Raw genomic sequence first — 16,686 nt, forward strand, 5'->3', positions numbered from 1 at the left:
ATTTTTAGCAAGGATGACAAGTTTTTTTCTCAGTTAATCGCGTGATGCTCTTTTCCTTACCCGCCGCACCTGCGCGTCGCCTCTCGGAGGATGACAAGTTTTTTTCTCAGCTGACTGGGAAAAAAACTTGTCATCCTTCAAGAGGCTATGCTCAAATGCGGCGGGGAAGCGAATGAACGTCACGAGACGAGGGCAAGGGCTTTCGTAAGGAGAGGTTTTTCGGAATTTTTTCGTTATTTTTGTTTTTCTTTTAGCAAGATTTTAGCAAGGATGACAAGTTTTTTTTAGCTTATCGGATGATGCTCTTTTTCTTCCCCGCCACACCAACGCGTCGCCTCTCGGACGATGACAAGCTTTTTTTCTCAGCTAACTTAGAAAAAACTTGTGATCTTTCGAGATGCGACGCGCAGGTGCAGTGGTGAAGGAAAAGAGCATCACGCAATAAGGGCAAAGGCTCCCGTAAGGAGACGCTTTTCGGAATTTTTTCGTTCAGTGTTTGTATATCTTTTAGCAATTTTTGGCAAGGATGACAAGTTTTTTTTCTCAGTTAATCGCGTGGTGCTCTTTTCCTTACCCGCCGTAGCTGCGCGTCGCCTCTCAGAGGATGACAAGTTTTTTTTCTCAGTTAATCGCGTTATGCTCCTTTCCTTACCTGCCGCACCTGCGCGTCGCCTCTCGGAGGATGACAAGTTTTTTTCTCAGCTAACTGTGAAAAAAAATGTTGTCATCCTTCGAGAGGCTACGCGCAGGTGCGGCGGGGAAGCAAATGAACAACACGCGACGAGGGCAAGGGCTTTCGTAAGGACAGGTTTTTCGTAATTTTTTCGTTATTTTCTTGTTTTTCTTTTAGCAAGTTTTACCAAGGATGACAAATTTTTTTCTCAGTTAATCGCGTGATGCTCTTTTTCTTACCCACCGCACCTGCGCGTCGCCTCTCGGAGGACGACAAGTTTTTTCTCAGTTAACTGAGAAAAAACTTGTCATCCTTCGAGAGGCTACGCGCAGGAGCGGCGGGGAAGCAAAAGAGCATCACGCGATAAGGGCAAGGGCAGCCGTAGGGGGAGGTTTCTCGGAATTTTTATGGTATTTTTTGTTTTTCTTTTAGCAAGTTTTTAGCAAGGATGATAAGTTTTTTTCTCAGTTAATCGCGTGATGATCTTTTTCTTCCCCGCCGCACCTGCACGTCGCCTCACGGAGAATGACAACCTTTTTTTTCTCAGCTAACTGAGAAAAAAAAATTTGTCATCCTTCGAGAGGCGACGCGCAGGTGCGGTGGGGTAGGAAAAGAGCATCACGTAATAAGGGCAAAGGTTCCCGTAAGGAGACGTTTTTCGGAATTTTTCCGGTATGTGTTTGTATTTCTTTTAGCAAATTTTTAGCAAGGATGACAAGATTTTTTTCTCAGTTGATCGCGTGATGCTCTTTTCCTTGCCTGCCGCACCTGCGCGTCGCCTCTCGGAGGATGACATGTTTTTTCTCAGCTAACTATCCAAAAAAACTTGTCATCCTTCGAGAGGCTACGCGCAGGCGCGGCGGGGAAGCAGAAGAGCATCACGCGATAAGGGCAAGGGCAGCCGTAAGGGGAGGCTTCTCGGAATTTTTTCGTTAAGTATTTGTTTTTCTTTTAGCAAGTTTTTAGCAAGGATGACAAGTTTTTTTCTAAGTTAATCCCGTGATGCTCTTTTCCTTCCCCACCGCACCCGCGCGTCGCCTCACGGAGAATGACAACCTTTTTTTCTCAGCTAACTGAGAAAAAAAACTTCTCATCCTTCGAGAGGTGACGCGCAGGAGCAGCGGGGAAGGAAAAGAGCATCACGCGATAAGGGTAAGCGCTCCCGTAAGGAGAGGTTTTTCGGAATATTTTCGTTTATGTTTGTTTTTTTTTAGCAAGATTTTAGCAATGATGACAAGTTTTTTTTAGCTTATCGGATGATGCTCTTTTTCTTCCCCGCCACACCAACGCGTCGCCTCTCGGACGATGACAAGCTTTTTTTCTCAGCTAACATAGAAAAAACTTGTGATCTTTCGAGAGGCGACGCGCAGGTGCAGTGGGGAAGGAAGAGAGCATCACGCAATAAGGGCAAAGGCTCCCGTAAGGAGGCGTTTTTCGGAATTTTTTCGTTCAGTGTTTGTATTTCTTTTAGCAAATTTTTAGCAAGGCTGACAAGTTTTTTTCTCAGTTAATCGCGTGATGCTCTTTTCCTTACCCGCCGTATCTGCGCGTCACCTCTCGGAGGATGACAAGTTTTTTTCTCAGCTAACTGTGAAAAAAAACTTGTCATCCTTCGAGAGGCTACGCGCAGGTGCGGCGGGGAAGCGAATGAACATCACGCGACGAGGGCAAGGGCTTTCGTAAGGACAGGTTTTTCGGAATTTTTTCGTTATTTTCTTGTTTTTCTTTTAGCAAGTTTTTAGCAAGGATGACAAGTTTTTTTCTCAGTTAATCCCGCGATGCTCTTTTCCTTCCCCGCCGCACCTGCGCGTCGCCTCACGGAGAATGACAACCTTTTTTCTAAGCTAACTGAGAAAAAAAAACTTCTCATCCTTCGAGAGGTGACGCGCAGGTGCAGTGGGGGAGGAAAAGAGCCTCACGCAATAAGGGCAAAGCCTCCCGTAAGGAGACGTTTTTCGGAATTTTTTCGTTCAGTGTTTGTATTTCTTTTAGCAAATTTTTAGCAAGGATGACAAGTTTTTTTCTCAGTTAATCGCGTGATGCTCTTTTCCTTACCCGCCGCACCTGCGCGTCGCCTCTCGGAGGATGACAAGTTTTTTTCTCAGCTGACTGGGAAAAAAACTTGTCATCCTTCAAGAGGCTATGCGCAAATGCGGCGGGGAAGCGAATGAACGTCACGAGACGAGGGCAAGGGCTTTCGTAAGGAGAGGTTTTTCGGAATTTTTTCGTTATTTTTGTTTTTCTTTTAGCAAGTTTTTAGCAAGGATGACAAGTTTTTTTTCTTAGTTTATCGGATGATGCTCTTTTCCTTACCCGCCATAGCTGCGCGTTGCCTCTCGGAGGATGACAAGTTTTTTTCTCAGCAAACTGGGAAAAAGAACTTGTCATCCTTCGAGAGGCTACGCGCAGGTGCGGCGGAAAAGCAAAAGAGCATCACGCGAAAAGGGCAAGGGCAGCCGTAAGGGGAGGCTTCTCGGAATTTTTTCGTTAAGTATTCGTTTTCTTTTAGCAAGTTTTTAGCAAGGATGACAAGTTTTTTTCTCAGTTAATCCCGTGATGCTCTTTTCCTTCCCCACCGCACCTGCGCTTCGCCTCACGGAGAATGACAACCTTTTTTTCTCAGGTAACTGAGAAAAAAAAAACTTCTCATCCATCGAGAGGTGACGCGCAGGAGCAGCTGGCAAGGAAAAGAGCATCACGCGATAAGGGTAAGGGTACCCGTAAGGAGAGGTTTTTCGGAATTTTTTCGTTATGTGTTTGTTTTTCTTTTAGCAAGTCTTTAGCAAGGATGACAAGTGTTTTTTCTTAGTTTATCGGATGATGCTCTTTTTCTTCCCCGCCACACCAACGCGTCGCCTCTCGGAGGATGAAAAGCTTTTTTTCTCAGCTAACTTAGTAAAAAAACTTGTCATCGTTCGAGAGGCTACGCGCAGGTGCGGCGGAGAAGCAAAAGAGCATCACGCGATAAGAGCAAGGGCAGCCGTAAGATGATGTTTTTCGGAATTTTTTCGTTATGTATTTGTTTTTCTTTTAGCAAGTTTTTAGCAAGGATGACAACTTTTTTTCTTAGTTTATCGGATAATGCTCTTTTTCTTCCCCGCCACACCAACGCGTCGCCTCTCGGAGGATGAAAAGCTTTTTTTCTCAGGTAACTGGGAAAAAAACTTGTCATCCTTCGAGAGGCCATGCGCACGTGCGGCGGGGAAGTAAAAGATCATCACGCGATAAGGGCAAAGGCTTCCTTAAGGAGAGGTTTTTCGGATTTTTTTATTTGTCTTTGTATTTCTTCTAGCAAATTTTTAGCAAGGATGACAAGTTTTTTTCTCAGTTAATCGCGTGATGCTCTTTTCCTTACCCGCCGTAGCTGCACGTCGCCTCTCGGAGGATGAGAAGCTTTTTTTCTCAGCTAACTGGGAAAAAAAACTTGTCATCCTTCGAGAGGCTACGCGCAGGTGCGGCGGAAAAGCAAAAGAGCATCACGCGATAAGGGCAAGGGCCGCCGTAAGGGGAGGATTCTCGGAATTTTTTCGTTAAGTATTTGTTTTTCTTTTAGCAAGTTTTTAGCAAGGATTACAAGTTTTTTTCTCAGTTAATCCCGTGATGCTCTTTTCCTTCCCCGCCGCACCGGCGCGTCGCCTCACGGAGAATGACAAGCTTTTTTTCTCAGCTGAGAAAAAAAACTTCTCATCCTTCAAGAGGTGACGCGCAGGTGCAGCGGGGAAGGAAAAGAGCATCACGGGATAAGGGCAAGGGCTCCCTTAAGGAGAGGTTTTTCGGAATTTTTTCGTTATGTGATTTTATTTCTTTTAGCAAATTTTTAGCAAGGATGACAAGTTTTTTTCTCAGTTAATCGCGTTATGCTCTTTTCCTTACCCGCCGTATCTGCGCGTCACCTCTCGGAGGATGACAAGTTTTTTTCTCAGCTAACTGTGAAAAAAAACTTGTCATCCTTCGAGAGGCTACGCGCAGGTGCGGCGGGGAAGCGAATGAACATCACGCGACGAGGGCAAGGGCTTTCGTAAGGACAGGTTTTTCGGAATTTTTTCGTTATTTTCTTGTTTTTCTTTTAGCAAGTTTTTAGCAAGGATGACAAGTTTTTTTCTCAGTTAATCCCGCGATGCTCTTTTCCTTCCCCGCCGCACCTGCGCGTCGCCTCACGGAGAATGACAACCTTTTTTCTAAGCTAACTGAGAAAAAAAAACTTCTCATCCTTCGAGAGGTGACGCGCAGGTGCAGTGGGGGAGGAAAAGAGCCTCACGCAATAAGGGCAAAGCCTCCCGTAAGGAGACGTTTTTCGGAATTTTTTCGTTCAGTGTTTGTATTTCTTTTAGCAAATTTTTAGCAAGGATGACAAGTTTTTTTCTCAGTTAATCGCGTGATGCTCTTTTCCTTACCCGCCGCACCTGCGCGTCGCCTCTCGGAGGATTACAAGTTTTTTTCTCAGCTGACTGGGAAAAAACTTGTCATCCTTCAAGAGGCTATGCGCAAATGCGGCGGGGGAAGCGAATGAACGTCACGAGACGAGGGCAAGGGCTTTCGTAAGGAGAGGTTTTTCGGAATTTTTTCGTTATTTTTGTTTTTCTTTTAGCAAGTTTTTAGCAAGGATGACAAGTTTTTTTTCTTAGTTTATCGGATGATGCTCTTTTTCTTCCCCGCCACACCAACGCGTCGCCTCTCGGAGGATGAAAAGCTTTTTTTTCTCAGCTAACTGGGAAAAAAGCTTGTCATCCTTCGAGAGGCTACGTGCACGTGCGGCCGGGAAGCAAAGGAGCATCACGCGATAAGGGCAAAGGCTTCCTTAAGGAGAGGTTTTTCGGATTTTCTTTATATGTGTTTGTATTTCTTCTAGCAAATTTTTAGCAAGGATGACAAGTTCTTTTTCTCAGTTAATCGCGTGATGCTCTTTTCCTTACCCGCCGTAGCTGCGCGTTGCCTCTCGGAGGATGACAAGTTTTTTTCTCAGCAAACTGGGAAAAAAAACTTGTCATCCTTCGAGAGGCTACGCGCAGGTGCGGCGGAAAAGCAAAAGAGCATCACGCGATAAGGGCAAGGGCAGCCGTAAGGGGAGGCTTCTCGGAATTTTTTCGTTAAGTATTCGTTTTCTTTTAGCAAGTTTTTAGCAAGGATGACAAGTTTTTTTCTCAGTTAATCCCGTGATGCTCTTTTCCTTCCCCACCGCACCTGCGCTTCGCCTCACGGAGAATGACAACCTTTTTTTTCTCAGCTAACTGAGAAAAGAAAACTTCTCATCCTTCGAGAGGTGACGCGCAGGTGCAGCGGGGAAGGAAAAGAGCATGACGCGATAAGGGCAAGGGCTCCCGTAAGGAGAGGTTTTCGGAATTTTTTCGTTATGTGTTTGTTTTTCTTTTAGCAAGTCTTTAGCAAGGATGACAAGTGTTTTTTCTTAGTTTATCGGATGATGCTCTTTTTCTTCCCCGCCACACCAACGCGTCGCCTCTCGGAGGATGAAAAGCTTTTTTTCTCAGCTAACTGGGAAAAAAACTTGTCATCCTTCGAGAGGCTACGCGCACGTGCTGCGGGGAAGTAAAAGATCATCACGCGATAAGGGCAAAGGCTTCCTTAAGGAGAGGTTTTTCGGATTTTTTTATTTGTCTTTGTATTTCTTCTAGCAAATTTTTAGCAAGGATGACAAGTTTTTTTCTCAGTTAATCGCGTGATGTTCTTTTCCTTACCCGCCGTAGCTGCACGTCGCCTCTCGGAGGATGAGAAGTTTTTTTTCTCAGCTAACTGGGAAAAAAAACTTGTCATCCTTCGAGAGGCTACGCTTAGGTGCGGCGGAAAAGCAAAAGAGCATCACGCGATAAGGGCAAGGGCCGCCGTAAGGGGAGGTTTCTCGGAATTTTTTCGTTAAGTATTTGTTTTTCTTTTAGCAAGTTTTTAGCAAGGATGACAAGTTTTTTTCTCAGTTAATCCCGTGATGCTCTTTTCCTTCCCCGTCGCACCTGCGCGTCGCCTCACGGAGAATGACAACCTTTTTTTCTCAGCTGAGAAAAAAAACTTCTCATCCTTCGAAAGGTGACGTGCAGGTGCAGCGGGGAAGGAAAAGAGCATGACGCGATAAGGGCAAGGGCTCCCGTAAGGAGAGGCTTTCGGAATTTTTTCGTTATGTGTTTGTTTTTCTTTTAGCAAGTTTTTAGCAAGGATGACAAGTTTTTTTCTCAGTTAATCCCGTGTTGCTCTTTTCCTTCCCCGCCGCACCGGCGCGTCGCCTCACGGAGAATGACAACCTTTTTTTCTCAGCTGAGAAAAAAAACTTCTCATCCTTCAAGAGGTGACGCGCAGGTGCAGCGGGGAAGGAAAAGAGCATCACGCGATAAGGGCAAGGGCTCCCTTAAGGAGAGGTTTTTCGGAATTTTTTCGTTATGTGATTTTATTTCTTTTAGCAAATTTTTAGCAAGGATGACAAGTTTTTTTCTCAGTTAATCGCGTTATGCTCTTTTCCTTACCTGCCGCACCTGCGCGTCGCCTCTCGGAGGATGACAAGTTTTTTTCTCAGCTAACTGGGAAAAAAAACTTGTCATCCTTCGAGAGGCTATGCGCAGGTGCGGCGGGGAAGCAAATGAACATCACGAGACGAGGGCAAGGGCTTTCGTAAGGAGAGGTTTTTCGGAATTTTTTCGTTATTTTTGTTTTTCTTTTAGCAAGTTTTTAGCAACGATGACAAGTGTTTTTTTCTTAGCTTATCGGATGATGCTCTTTTTCTAGCCCGCCACACCAACGCGTCGCCTCTCGGAGGATGACAAGCTTTTTTTTCTCAGCTAACTTAGAAAAAAAAGTTGTGATCTTTCGAGAGGCGATGTGCAGGTGCAGTGGGGGAGGAAAAGAGCATCACGCGATAAGGGCAAGGGCTCCCGTAAGGAGAGGTTTTCGGAATTTTTTCGTTACGTGTTTGTTTTTCTTTTAGCAAGTCTTTAGCAAGGATGACAAGTGTTTTTTCTTAGTTTATCGGATGATGCTCTTTTTCTTCCCCGCCACACCAACGCGTCGCCTCTCGGAGGATGAAAAGCTTTTTTTCTCAGCTAACTGGGAAAAAAACTTGTCATCCTTCGAGAGGCTACGTGCACGTGCGGCCGGGAAGCAAAGGAGCATCACGCGATAAGGGCAAATGCTTCCTTAAGGAGAGGTTTTTCGGATTTTCTTTATATGTGTTTGTATTTCTTCTAGCAAATTTTTAGCAAGGATGACAAGTTCTTTTTCTTAGTTAATCGCGTGATGCTCTTTTTCTTACCCGCCGTAGCTGCGCGTTGCCTCTCGGAGGATGACAAGTTTTTTTCTCAGCAAACTGGGAAAAAAAAACTTGTCATCCTTCGAGAGGCTACGCGCAGGTGCGGCGGAAAAGCAAAAGAGCATCACGCGATAAGGGCAAGGGCCGCCGTAAGGGGAGGTTTCTCGGAATTTTTTCGTTAAGTATTTGTTTTTCTTTTAGCAAGTTTTTAGCAAGGATGACAAGTTTTTTTCTCAGTTAATCCCGTGATGCTCTTTTCCTTCCCCGCCGCACCTGCGCGTCGCCTCACGGAGAATGACAACATTTTTTTCTCAGCTAACTGAGAAAAAAAACTTCTCATCCTTCGAAAGGTGACGTGCAGGTGCAGCGGGGAAGGAAAAGAGCATGACGCGATAAGGGCAAGGGCTCCCGTAATTAGAGGTTTTCGGAATTTTTTCGTTATGTGTTTGTTTTTCTTTTAGCAAGTTTTTAGCAAGGATGACAAGTTTTTTTCTCAGTTAATCCCGTGATGTTCTTTTCCTTCCCCGCCGCACCGGCGCGTCGCCTCACGGAGAATGACAACCTTTTTTTCTCAGCTGAGAAAAAAAACTTCTCATCCTTCAAGAGGTGACGCGCAGGTGCAGCGGGGAAGGAAAAGAGCATCACGCGATAAGGGCAAGGGCTCCCTTAAGGAGAGGTTTTTCGGAATTTTTTCGTTATGTGATTTTATTTCTTTTAGCAAATTTTTAGCAAGGATGACAAGTTTTTTTCTCAGTTAATCGCGTTATGCTCTTTTCCTTACCTGCCGCACCTGCGCGTCGCCTCTCGGAGGATGACAAGTTTTTTTCTCAGCTAACTGGGAAAAAAAAACTTGTCATCCTTCGAGAGGCTATGCGCAGGTGCGGCGGGGAAGCAAATGAACATCACGAGACGAGGGCAAGGGCTTTCGTAAGGAGAGGTTTTTCGGAATTTTTTCGTTATTTTTGTTTTTCTTTTAGCAAGTTTTTAGCAAGGATGACAAGTTTTTTTCTTAGTTTATCGGATGATGCTCTTTTTCTTCCCCGCCACACCAACGCGTCGCCTCTCGGAGGATGAAAAGCTTTTTTTTCTCAGCTAACTGGGAAAAAAGCTTGTCATCCTTCGAGAGGCTACGTGCACGTGCGGCCGGGAAGCAAAGGAGCATCACGCGATAAGGGCAAAGGCTTCCTTAAGGAGAGGTTTTCGGATTTTCTTTATATGTGTTTGTATTTCTTCTAGCAAATTTTTAGCAAGGATGACAAGTTCTTTTTCTCAGTTAATCGCGTGATGCTCTTTTCCTTACCCGCCGTAGCTGCGCGTTGCCTCTCGGAGGATGACAAGTTTTTTTCTCAGCAAACTGGGAAAAAAAACTTGTCATCCTTCGAGAGGCTACGCGCAGGTGCGGCGGAAAAGCAAAAGAGCATCACGCGATAAGGGCATGGGCAGCCGTAAGGGGAGGCTTCTCGGAATTTTTTCGTTAAGTATTCGTTTTCTTTTAGCAAGTTTTTAGCAAGGATGACAAGTTTTTTTCTCAGTTAATCCCGTGATGCTCTTTTCCTTCCCCACCGCACCTGCGCTTCGCCTCACGGAGAATGACAACCTTTTTTTCTCAGCTAACTGAGAAAAGAAAACTTCTCATCCTTCGAGAGGTGACGCGCAGGTGCAGCGGTGAAGGAAAAGAGCATCACGCGATAAGGGTAAGGGCTCCCGTAAGGAGAGGTTTTTCGGAATTTTTTCGTTATGTGTTTGTTTTTCTTTTAGCAAGTCTTCAGCAAGGATGACAAGTGTTTTTTCTTAGTTTATCGGATGATGCTCTTTTTCTTCCCCGCCACACCAACGCGTCGCCTCTCGGAGGATGAAAAGCTTTTTCTCTCAGCTAACTTAGTAAAAAAACTTGTGATCGTTCGAGAGGCTACGCGCAGGTGCGGCGGAGAAGCAAAAGAGCATCACGCGATAAGAGCAAGGGCAGCCGTAAGATGATGTTTTTCGGAATTTTTTCGTTATGTATTTGTTTTTCTTTTAGCAAGTTTTTAGCAAGGATGACAAGTTTTTTTTCTTAGTTTATCGGATGATGCTCTTTTTCTTCCCCGCCACACCAACGCGTCGCCTCTCGGAGGATGAAAAGCTTTTTTTCTCAGCTAACCGGGAAAAAAACTTGTCATCCTTCGAGAGGCTACGCGCACGTGCGGCGGGGAAGTAAAAGATCATCACGCGATAAGGGCAAAGGCTTCCTTAAGGAGAGGTTTTTCGGATTTTTTTATTTGTCTTTGTATTTCTTCTAGCAAATTTTTAGCAAGGATGACAATTTTTTTTCTCAGTTAATCGCGTGATGCTCTTTTCCTTACCCGCCGTAGCTGCACGTCGCCTCTCGGAGGATGAGAAGTTTTTTTTCTCAGCTAACTGGGAAAAAAAACTTGTCATCCTTCGAGAGGCTACGCGCAGGTGCGGCGGAAAAGCAAAAGAGCATCACGCCATAAGGGCAAGGGCCGCCGTAAGGGGAGGTTTCTCGGAATTTTTTCGTTAAGTATTTGTTTTTCTTTTAGCAAGTTTTTAGCAAGGATGACAAGTTTTTTTCTCAGTTATTCCCGTGATGCTCTTTTCCTTCCCCGTCGCACCTGCGCGTCGCCTCACGGAGAATGACAACCTTTTTTTCTCAGCTAACTGAGAAAAAAAACTTCTCATCCTTCGAAAGGTGACGTGCAGGTGCAGCGGGGAAGGAAAAGAGCATGACGCGATAAGGGCAAGGGCTCCCGTAAGGAGAGGTTTTCGGAATTTTTTCGTTATGTGTTTGTTTTTCTTTTAGCAAGTTTTTAGCAAGGATGACAAGTTTTTTTCTCAGTTAATCCCGTGTTGCTCTTTTCCTTCCCCGCCGCACCGGCGCGTCGCCTCACGGAGAATGACAACCTTTTTTTCTCAGCTGAGAAAAAAAACTTCTCATCCTTCAAGAGGTGACGCGCAGGTGCAGCGGGGAAGGAAAAGAGCATCACGCGATAAGGGCAAGGGCTCCCTTAAGGAGAGGTTTTTAGGAATTTTTTCGTTATGTGATTTTATTTCTTTTAGCAAGTTTTTAGCAAGGATGACAAGTTTTTTTCTCAGTTAATCCCGTGATGCTCTTTTCCTTCCCCACCGCACCTGCGCTTCGCCTCACGGAGAATGACAACCTTTTTTTCTCAGCTAACTGAGAAAAGAAAACTTCTCATCCTTCGAGAGGTGACGCGCAGGTGCAGCGGGGAAGGAAAAGAGCATCACGCGATAAGGGTAAGGGCTCCCGTAAGGAGAGGTTTTTCGGAATTTTTTCGTTATGTGTTTGTTTTTCTTTTAGAAAGTCTTTAGCAAGGATGACAAGTGTTTTTTCTTAGTTTATCGGATGATGCTCTTTTTCTTCCCCGCCACACCAACGCGTCGCCTCTCGGAGGATGAAAAGCTTTTTTTCTCAGCTAACTTAGTAAAAAAACTTGTCATCGTTCGAGAAGCTACGCGCAGGTGCGGCGGAGAAGCAAAAGAGCATCACGCGATAAGAGCAAGGGCAGCCGTAAGATGATGTTTTTCGGAATTTTTTCGTGATGTATTTGTTTTTCTTTTAGCAAGTTTTTAGCAAGGATGACAAGTTTTTTTTCTTAGTTTATCGGATGATGCTCTTTTTCTTCCCCGCCACACCAACGCGTCGCCTCTCGAAGGATGAAAAGCTTTTTTGCTCAGCTAACTGGGAAAAAACTTGTCATCCTTCGAAAGGCTACGCGCACGTGCGGCGGGGAAGTAAAAGATCATCACGCGATAAGGGCAAAGGCTTCCTTAAGGAGAGGTTTTTCGGATTTTTTTATTTGTCTTTGTATTTCTTCTAGCAAATTTTTAGCAAGGATGACAAGTTTTTTTCTCAGTTAATCGCGTGATGCTCTTTTCCTTACCCGCCGTAGCTGCACGTCGCCTCTCGGAGGATGAGAAGTTTTCTTTCTCAGCTAACTGGGTAAAAAAACTTGTCATCCTTCGAGAGGCTACGCGCACGTGCAACCGGGAACAAAAGAGCATCACGCGATAAGGGCAAAGGCTTCCTTAAGGAGAGGTTTTTCGGATTTTTTTTATATGTGTTTGTATTTCTTCTAGCAAATTTTTAGCAAGGATGACAAGTTCTTTTGCTCAGTTAATCGCGTGATGCTCTTTTCCTTACCCGCCGCACCTGCGCGTCGTCTCACGGAGAATGACAACCTTTTTTTCTCAGCTAACTGAGAAAAAAAAACTTCTCATCCTTCGAGAGGTGACGCGCAGGTGCAGCGGGGAAGGAAAAGAGCATCACGCGATAAGGGCAAGGGCTCCAGTAAGGAGAGGTTTTTCGGAATTTTTTCGTTATGTGTTTGTTTTTCTTTTAGCAAGATTTTAGCAAGGATGACAAGTTTTTTTTCTCAGTTAATCGCGTGGTGCTCTTTTCCTTACCCGCCGTAGCTGCGCGTCGCCTCTCAGAGGATGACAAGTTTTTTTTCTCAGTTAATCGCGTTATGCTCCTTTCCTTACCTGCCGCACCTGCGCGTCGCCTCTCGGAGGATGACAAGTTTTTTTCTCAGCTAACTGTGAAAAAAACTTGTCATCCTTCGAGAGGCTACGCGCAGGTGCGGCGGGGAAGCAAATGAACAACACGCGACGAGGGCAAGGGCTTTCGTAAGGACAGGTTTTTCGGAATTTTTTCGTTATTTTCTTGTTTTTCTTTTAGCAAGTTTTAGCAAGGATGACAAATTTTTTTCTCAGTTAATCGTGTGATGCTCTTTTTCTTACCCACCGCACCTGCGCGTCGCCTCTCGGAGGACAAGTTTTTTCTCAGCTAACTGGGAAAAAACTTGTCATCCTTCGAGAGGCTACGCGCAGCAGCGGCGGGGAAGCAAAAGAGCATCACGCGATAAGGGCAAGGGCAGCCGTAGGGGGAGGTTTCTCGGAATTTTTATGTTATTTTTTGTTTTTCTTTTAGCAAGTTTTAGCAAGGATGATAAGTTTTTTTCTCAGTTAATCGCGTGATGATCTTTTTCTTCCCCGCCGCACCTACACGTCGCCTCACGGAGAATGAAAACCTTTTTTTTTCTCAGCTAACTGAGAAAAAAATTTGTCATCCTTCGAGAGGCGACGCGCAGGTGCGGTGGGGTAGGAAAAGAGCATCACGTAATAAGGGCAAAGGTTCCCGTAAGGAGACGTTTTTCGGAATTTTTCCGGTATGTGTTTGTATTTCTTTTAGCAAATTTTTAGCAAGGATGACAAGACTTTTTTCTCAGTTAATCACGTGATGCTCTTTCCCTTGCCTGCCGCACCTGCTCGTCGCCTCTCGGAGGATGACATGTTTTTCTCAGCTAACTGGCCAAAAAAACTTGTCATCCTTCGAGAGGCTACGCGCAGGCGCGGCGGGGAAGCAAAAGAGCATCACGCGATAAGGGCAAGGGCAGCCGTAAGGGGAGGCTTCTCGGGATTTTTTCGTTAAGTATTTGTTTTTCTTTTAGCAAGTTTTTAGCAAGGATGACAAGTTTTTTTCTAAGTTAATCCCGTGATGCTCTTTTCCTTCCCCACCGCACCCGCGCGTCGCCTCACGGAGAATGACAACCTTTTTTTCTCAGCTAACTGAGAAAAAAAAACTTCTCATCCTTCGAGAGGTGACGCGCAGGTGCAGCGGGGAAGGAAAAGAGCATCACGCGATAAGGGTAAGGGCTCCCGTAAGGAGAGGTTTTTCGGAATATTTTCGTTTATGTTTGTTTTTCTTTTAGCAAGATTTTAGCAATGATGACAAGTTTTTTTTAGCTTATCGGATGATGCTCTTTTTCTTCCCCGCCACACCAACGCGTCGCCTCTCGGACGATGACAAGCTTTTTTTCTCAGCTAACTTAGAAAAAACTTGTGATCTTTCGAGAGGCGACGCGCAGGTGCAGTGGGGAAGGAAAAGAGCACCACGCAATAAGGGCAAAGGCTCCCGTAAGGAGGCGTTTTTCGGAATTTTTTCGTTCAGTGTTTGTATTTCTTTTAGCAAATTTTTAGCAAGGCTGACAAGTCTTTTTTCTCAGTTAATCGCGTGATGCTCTTTTCCTTACCCGCCGTATCTGCGCGTCGCCTCTCGGAGGATGACAAGTTTTTTTCTCAGCTAACTGTGAAAAAAAACTTGTCATCCTTCGAGAGGCTACGCGCAGGTGCGGCGGGGAAGCGAATGAACATCACGCGACGAGGGCAAGGGCTTTCGTAAGGACAGGTTTTACGGAATTTTTTCGTTATTTTTAGTTTTTCTTTTAGCAAATTTTTAGCAAGGATGACAAGATTTTTTTCTCAGTTAATCGCGTGATGCTCTTTTCCTTGCCTGCCGCACCTGCGCGTCGCCTCTCGGAGGATGACATGTTTTTTCTCAGCACTGTCCAAAAAAACTTGTCATCCTTCGAGAGGCTACGCGCAGGTGCGGCGGGGAAGCAAAAGAGCATCACGCGATAAGGGCAAGGGCAGCCGTAAGGGGAGGCTTCTCGGAATTTTTTCGTTAAGTAATTTTTTTCTTTTAGCAAGTTTTTAGCAAGGGTGACAAGTTTTTTTCTCAGTTAATGCCGTGATGCTCTTTTCCTTCCCCACCGCACCCGCGCGTCGCCTCACGGAGAATGACAACCTTTTTTTCTCAGGTAACTGAGAAAAAAAAACTTCTCATCCTTCGAGAGGTGACGCGCAGGTGCAGCTGGGAAGGAAAAGAGCATCACGCGATAAGGGTAAGGGCTCCCGTAAGGAGAGGTTTTTCGGAATTTTTTCGTTATGTGTTTGTTTTTCTTTTAGCAAGTTTTTAGCAAGGATGACAAGTTTCTTTCTCAGTTAATCCCGTGTTGCTCTTTTCCTTCCCCACCGCACCGGCGCGTCGCCTCACGGAGAATGACAACCTTTTTTTCTCAGCTGAGAAAAAAAACTTCTCATCCTTCAAGAGGTGACGCGCAGGTGCAGCGGGGAAGGAAAAGAGCATCACGCGATAAGGGCAAGGGCTCCCTTAAGGAGAGGTTTTTCGGAATTTTTTCGTTATGTGATTTTATTTCTTTTAGCAAATTTTTAGCAAGGATGACAAGTTTTTTTCTCAGTTAATCGCGTTATGCTCTTTTCCTTACCTGCCGCACCTGCGCGTCGCCTCTCGGAGGATGACAAGTTTTTTTCTCAGCTAACTGGGAAAAAAAACTTGTCATCCTTCGAGAGGCTATGCGCAGGTGCGGCGGGGAAGCAAATGAACATCACGAGACGAGGGCAAGGGCTTTCGTAAGGAGAGGTTTTTCGGAATTTTTTCGTTATTTTTGTTTTTCTTTTAGCAAGTTTTTAGCAACGATGACAAGTGTTTTTTTCTTAGCTTATCGGATGATGCTCTTTTTCTAGCCCGCCACACCAACGCGTCGCCTCTCGGAGGATGACAAGCTTTTTTTTCTCAGCTAACTTAGAAAAAAAAGTTGTGATCTTTCGAGAGGCGATGCGCAGGTGCAGTGGGGGAGGAAAAGAGCATCACGCGATAAGGGCAAGGGCTCCCGTAAGGAGAGGTTTTCGGGATTTTTTCGTTATGTGTTTGTTTTTCTTTTAGCAAGTCTTTAGCAAGGATGACAAGTGTTTTTTCTTAGTTTATCGGATGATGCTCTTTTTCTTCCCCGCCACACCAACGCGTCGCCTCTCGGAGGATGAAAAGCTTTTTTTCTCAGCTAACTGGGAAAGAAAAACTTGTCATCCTTCGAGAGGCTATGCGCAGGTGCGGCGGGGAAGCAAATGAACATCACGAGACGAGGGCAAGGGCTTTCGTAAGGAGAGGTTTTTCGGAATTTTTTCGTTATTTTTGTTTTTCTTTTAGCCAGTTTTTAGCAAGGATGACAAGTTTTTTTTCTTAGTTTATCGGATGATGCTCTTTTTCTTCCCCGCCACACCAACGCGTCGCCTCTCGGAGGATGAAAAGCTTTTTTTTCTCAGCTAACTGGGAAAAAAGCTTGTCATCCTTCGAGAGGCCATGCGCACGTGCGGCGGGGAAGTAAAAGATCATCACGCGATAAGGGCAAAGGCTTCCTTAAGGAGAGGTTTTTCGGATTTTTTTATTTGTCTTTGTATTTCTTCTAGCAAATTTTTAGCAAGGATGACAAGTTTTTTTCTCAGTTAATCGCGTGATGCTCTTTTCCTTACCCGCCGTAGCTGCACGTCGCCTCTCGGAGGATGAGAAGCTTTTTTTCTCAGCTAACTGGGAAAAAAAACTTGTCATCCTTCGAGAGGCTACGCGCAGGTGCGGCGGAAAAGCAAAAGAGCATCACGCGATAAGGGCAAGGGCCGCCGTAAGGGGAGGATTCTCGGAATTTTTTCGTTAAGTATTTGTTTTTCTTTTAGCAAGTTTTTAGCAAGGATTACAAGTTTTTTTCTCAGTTAATCCCGTGATGCTCTTTTCCTTCCCCGCCGCACCGGCGCGTCGCCTCACGGAGAATGACAACCTTTTTTTCTCAGCTGAGAAAAAAAACTTCTCATCCTTCAAGAGGTGACGCGCAGGTGCAGCGGGGAAGGAAAAGAGCATCACGCGATAAGGGCAAGGGCTCCCTTAAGGAGAGGTTTTTCGGAATTTTTTCGTTATGTGATTTTATTTCTTTTAGCAAATTTTTAGCAAGGATGACAAGTTTTTTTCTCAGTTAATCGCGTTATGCTCTTTTCCTTACCTGCCGTAGCTGCGCGTCGCCTCTCGGAGGATGACAAGTTTTTTTCTCAGCTAACTGGGAAAAAAAACTTGTCATCCTTCGAGAGGCTATGCGCTGGTGCGGGGGGGAAGCAAATGAAC

The sequence above is a fragment of the Dermacentor variabilis genome, chromosome 2 (genome assembly GCF_050947875.1).
Source record: "Dermacentor variabilis isolate Ectoservices chromosome 2, ASM5094787v1, whole genome shotgun sequence".
Taxonomy (NCBI): Eukaryota; Metazoa; Arthropoda; class Arachnida; order Ixodida; family Ixodidae; genus Dermacentor; species Dermacentor variabilis.